General features: G+C 40.2%; 1 long non-coding RNA gene across 1 annotated transcript; it reads right to left on the reverse strand.

The window, feature by feature from the left end:
- Positions 1-3111: 3111 nt before the first annotated feature.
- Positions 3112-5047, reverse strand: LOC140264762 (uncharacterized). Its single transcript, XR_011906101.1, has 3 exons — positions 4920-5047; positions 4181-4251; positions 3112-3340 (listed from the first exon to the last, which is right to left on the reverse strand). It is a non-coding gene; the product is annotated as an uncharacterized lncRNA (long non-coding RNA).
- Between the last annotated feature and the right edge of the window lie 956 nt (positions 5048-6003).

Consider the following 6003-nt stretch of genomic DNA (forward strand, 5'->3'; position numbering starts at 1 on the left):
ACCACTGAGCTATTAAAATATTTCTAAACGCATTAAGGGAAACAATTTACTGTTGCTGTCACCTAGTGGAGGCTATTGCTGCTTAGGTGGACCGCTCCAAGCTTTGATGCTGAACGTATCCACTATTAACACCTAACAGTGCTTTCACAGCCCTGTGCCTGCACTCACGCTTGTGGCTTTCTGGTTGTTTTGTTTTTTTCCCATTCCCTTTATTTTTAAGCTAATTTGCATACATAGCTCCATTAGCAGTCAGATCATAAAGCACCTGATTATAGAGCACAGCACTGTGTGGACACAAAATGTGAGGCCAAGATATAAAATAACTGAAGTCAAACAACTATTCTAAGATCTGTTCTTTTGCAGTGTTTGTCTTGTTCTATACTAAATAGGATTCAACCTGATGCACTCATAGCTAATTTCTGTAAATGCAAGAGGAGTTTGTTTTTCTCCTGAGATTTGAGTATTAGAGCAGATACAGATAGTTTACACACTCAGATATTAAAGCTGAATTTGAGAGAAATGAGTCACTCTCTTAAATCCATAACTACAAATGTCATCTAAAAGAATGGAGAATAATTATATAGAAACTGTATAGAAACTTACACAGAAACTATAGAACAGACTTACAGAACTGACGGAAAAGGCTCTACTTTGCTTCAGCTACCCACATCTCCAATAAGGTTCAAGTTTGTAATAGCTAATACCAAACCATTATGTCCAGTGCAAAGTGTGCAAATAGCTGCACCGATTTCTCTAGGGCTCATCAGATGCTTAAAGTTAGTCATACACACTAATATTTCTCTTATTTACTGATGAGACAGAACAGTTTGTTATAAGACCTTCTGAATACTAAGTAATAACATCTCACCTTGTAAACTGATGTGAAACCTCCACAATTAACTGCAGTTTTTTGTAGTAAAGGCTAAGTAAGAATAATCTAGAAAACTTCTCCTTGACGTGCTTCATGGTAACTGTATGTATAATGTATTTAAATGCCAATAAATATCAGTCAGAGTTGGATCAGTCCTCAGTGCGAGTGAGCAACGCTTGTTTATGTGTATGAAGTTATTGTGAGATTACACTTTCATAATATTGATGATACAGCTCCTTTCAGCAGAAGGACATTAATGACTGTTCCAGGCAGTTTGACCTTTCATGCATTTTTAGTGCTGCATTCTTGTGAATCTGGAAGAAATACTTCAAAACTGATTACCCTGATTTTGAGTTGTATCACAAGGCAAGAACACATTGAATATACTTTTCATTTGTAGAAAAATTAGTGCAGTCTTTGACAATCTGTTCTCCAGCTTAATGTCTCCTTTTTAATAGGAAAGGGGCCTCTTGTGTTACTTGATTAAGGGAGAACAATGGATGTGAATGATTATTTTGCATGAATTGTGTGAGGATCATTCAAATGCTGTGCCCTGGAGAACTTCAGGATGTTATAAAACCCTGCAATAAAAAATGTTGTTCAGGATGTTAAAAAGCCCTGCAATAAGTCACTGCTCTTCTTTCCAACTAACAGAATTCTTTCTTTTTACATTCATTAAGTCACTAAAAGAATAATCAAGTTTTTATGCAGAAATGATCTTACCTCAGCTCTGCCGGTATGCTCGAGTTTATGTACTCATTGTGCTAAAGTAGCAGAGGGTAAAAACTTGAGGATCTGTGCTTGACTTAGTTGCCCAGCTCTTCTATTCTGTATGAAGATTTAGGTCACTTATGTGCATCGTGATTCCCACTAATGCGTCTATTCTTCATCTGCCTGCAAATGCTAACACACCATTATGCCTCTCCCCACTTCATAGCTGTGATACTTACGTGTCCTTTTTGTGGTAGCATTCACTGTGGCACTGAAGGGACCTGCTCCAGCACTGTTGTAGGCACGGACAGCTGTGTAGTATGCTAAATTGCTCTTCAAACCTGTTATTCTTATTGATGTTTCATTCCCAGCAGCTTTAACTCTGTTTGAAGATTCTTCTTTTCCTCCATTATTCCAGTACCTAACCTAGTAGATATAGAACAGAGCTACTTAAAATGTTGGATAAACGTTCAATTCCATACAGCAGCATTGTGTTTGTCTCCTTCAGGTGCGTATCTGTCAGCTGAAAAAGTAGAAATACATTCAAGTTTCCAAAATATATACGCTGTTTCAACACAATTTGCTCATCCATCTGCCTTTTATGCTTGCTGCCCTTTTGACTGCAGAAAAAGCAAAACTGAAATATTAGATGTTGCTTAAATTAAAGAATTACAACCAGAGGAGAATCACCGCTTCATCTACAAAGGAAACAAGTTAGAGTCTGAAAAATGTAGCTCCCAAAATAGGTGCAATTCTGGAAACAAAAGTCAGTTTGATAATACTGATAGACACAGCACTCAGCACAGGAAGCAAAACAGTTTCATTCTTAGTTCCATTTCAGAGATATATGGAAGAAAACATTCATTTTCTGGGTGAAGGTGGTGCAGAGAAAAAGCCTGGATGGATGGTAACCTTCTATAAACTAAGCATTACTAGAGGCTAATACTCTGCACTAATAGCTGTTTGCTTTGATTTTCAAACAACAAACAACAACCCCCCCCAAAAAAAAAGACTATACCTATACTAAACAGAATCTTGACTTCTGAATAGTGGCAGAAATGGAGAAGTACTGGGCAGAAGGCTCAGGCTGGCTGAACATGCTCCCCAGAGCCTGGCCTGCACTGCACTCAGTGTTGGCTCAGACCCACAGCCCAGAAGAAAGGTCAGGAACCAGGCTGTCTGGCACAAGCGATGCGTGTGAAGACATCCTGGATCGCAGCCCTTTAAAACAGGAGAAGCATTTTAAATGACGTTACCTCATAACCCAGTAGTCTTCCACTGCTCATCTTCCAGGGAATGGCTTTCCAGGAGACTTCGATGACAGAGGAGGACAGGCTTGTCACAGACACACCAGAGGGGGCAACGGCAGGCTCTGCAATTGGAAATCAGCACTGGAGAGATGAGCAGCGTAGGTGATGGTGCAAATAAATATGTTCATGTTCAAGTTGACCTCAGTTATATCAGCTGTTGCCATATTATTTGATAAAACATCTCATATTAAACATATGCAGAAAATCACATACCTTCTTCAGCTGAAAAAACGGCGGTTATTGAACTGAAAGGCCCTTCTCCTTTATTGTTATAGACACCAACTTTGACTTCATATAGTGAGAACGGCAAGATGCTTTCATTCCTAAAGACACATCTGGGTGTGTCAGGAGAGGTGACTACAGTCTGTATCCACGTTGTGGTGCCAAAGGGGCGAAAAGCGACCACATCTCCAAATCCTTCTCCATTTTGTAACTCCTCAGGGATGGGCTGTGAGAAAAGCAACCAGCAACAGAAGCCCGTGATGTTACATACTGCACTGGAAAAGCTTGGAAGGAGCAAAGCATCACTGCTGTGAATGTATTGCATGCAGCTGCAAACTGTTTCTGGTCTGCATTTGGGATCACTGCATCAACAAGTAAACTCTGGTACCGTAGAGTGAAATGCTTTCATTTGAAACTATCCGCACATCTCTTAAAGAGCAGCTCCCAAACACGTTTCTTGTTCTCCAGTTAAGTACACCGCCTTAAGACACTTCAGGAAACATATTTTTTCAATTTCTGGTCACATTTCATAGTACATAAATAATATCAGAGAATTCAGTACTACCTTTGTACAGCGTCTGCACCTTCCCCCAATGTGATTTGATTAAGTAACAACATGGAGCTAATATCAGTAAGAAGTAGCATGGTAACATCTTATAACTCATTAAAAATAGGATACATCATTTGAAGTAGTATCTGATCCTTTAGCTCAGGCATCCTGAGTTAATGGTAGGAAAGGACAACCTGTAAAGTTGCACTTTGGCTCAACCTCTGAGCAACAATCAGCCCTTCCTTTTCCCATCCCTCCCTGTCCCCTTTTACCTTGACGCTGTTTGAGAGAAAAGTAATCATCTTAGACAAGCTAACTGAATTTCTTACTGATTGCAGTCAAACAGTAGCAAGTGAAAGTGGGAAGGCAAACGTGCATAGCTCACATTACAGAGTGTTACCGAGCACATACACATCCTAGATGAGAAGCTGCTGCAGCCTGGAAAATTTGTCTTTAAAGAAGCATTTCAATGAAAACAACCATTCTCTGAAGAAAATTGCTTGCCAGAAAACTTACATCCCATGTTATGACCAGTTCAGACCTGCTGCCGCCTCCCCCACTGACTTCAGCTGGGGGAATTTCAGGAGCTGTGAAACAGAAACATGCAGCTGTCGACACCGTGTAAATAGAGGAGATGATATCACAAGTTAACCTCATTCTCTGGAGCTGACTCTCCAGTTTTCCTATTTCTTTTGCAAATTGAGATGAGTGCTTTAGAACCAGCGTGGGGCAAACACGCATTGGAGCATTTGCAGAACCTCACAAATGGAACCCTGTATGTGCTCTGCTTTCAATGTTTACTGAGCATCTAAAAATCAGTGTCATGCTTCAAGTTTTCAACAGGGCTCACTTACCCAGGTGTGCTGGGCAACAGCCTTATCCCCATTAACACCTGGTATTTCAATCAGTGCATTCTGAGCTACATGCTGGTACTGTGGAAGGTGTACACTGAGCAAACACCAGGAAGAGGAAATTGTCAAAACTCACCTCTTCCCCAGCCATTTACAGCTTCAGACTGTGCAGCACTGACTGAACAGAGACTTTGCCATGCTAAATACAGCTGAAATATATTTGGATATAGTATGTGGGCATAAATTGTCCTAAAGCTGAACACAAATACTAACCAACTAGTTACATTTGACTTTTACATTTGATGCAAATTCCAAGCTTAATTGAAATGAGCCAAATACTTGATTTTTTTGTTATAATATATTCAAGATGCTCGTATTAAAGACAAATAGAAGAACCCACTAACCTGCCTCTTCAGTTCTTACTTTTTCTGAGGGTAAACTAGGTTCTCCACCTCCTATTTTGTTACTGGCAACTACACGAAATTCGTATTCAACCCAAGGATTTAAATCCACCACTGTGGTTGTGAATGTATTCCCATCAGTCACATCTGGAACTCTTAATAGAGAAGCAGAGAATTAAGAACCTGCTGTATCCTGACCAAGAGTATTTCAACAGAACCTATAACAAGAAATGCATTTTACCTGTGGTAACTCGCTGCCAGCCAACTGAAAAAGGTGTTCTTGCTTGCACGGTGTAAGCGGTCACTGGGCTGTGATTATCTGTGCCTTCTTGCCAGGAGATCTGAGCTGTAGTATCAGTTATTTCATCCACTCTCACGCGTTCAGGGGGCCCAGGTGAGCCTAGGAAAAGATTGAAAAACAAGTGGTGTTTAGTAAAGCCAGTGCCCCGGAAATCCCTAATACTGCAGTAAGGATTCTCATTCTGTATAGTACTGTGGGAAGAAGAAAACGTTTGGATTAGGATAAATATTAACATTAATCATACTTGCATCTGATAAGGTAATTCTGAAATAGTAACCCTGAACTGTTATGCAAACGACAGGTTTTGTTTCAGTCCGCTGACCTTTGCTCAGCATGATTCTTCTTCCCATTCCACATTATCTAGCTTTTACTTTGGTCCTTGATGTCCTCTTTTAATCTACTAAGGTATCTCTGTAGTCTGCCTGTTTGTTCCCTGCAGCTGTTGTAGTGTATGAAGCACTGCAGCAGTTCTTCATCAGAACATCTGATCAGCACCACGAACGACAGTTCAGTCAGGCAACTGTCCTGCTGCATTCTGGAAAAGCCCCGATTCCGGGCAGCCTAGCAAAAATGCTGTTTCTGTCTGATCTGCAGCAGCAAACTGGTGAAATAACTAACAGTACAAAGGCAATTATAAAATACCTGGTATATTTTGAAATACATTGAATAAAATGTGATTGCATCACGTTGATTTCTGGATTACCGCTTTTTCTTGTGCAATAAATGTAGCTGCATCATCAACAATGAAAGCTACAGTTCATGCTTAGCTCTGCAAGCATTCCTGCT

The sequence above is a fragment of the Excalfactoria chinensis genome (genome assembly GCF_039878825.1).
Source record: "Excalfactoria chinensis isolate bCotChi1 chromosome Z unlocalized genomic scaffold, bCotChi1.hap2 SUPER_Z_unloc_9, whole genome shotgun sequence".
NCBI lineage: Eukaryota > Metazoa > Chordata > Aves > Galliformes > Phasianidae > Excalfactoria > Excalfactoria chinensis.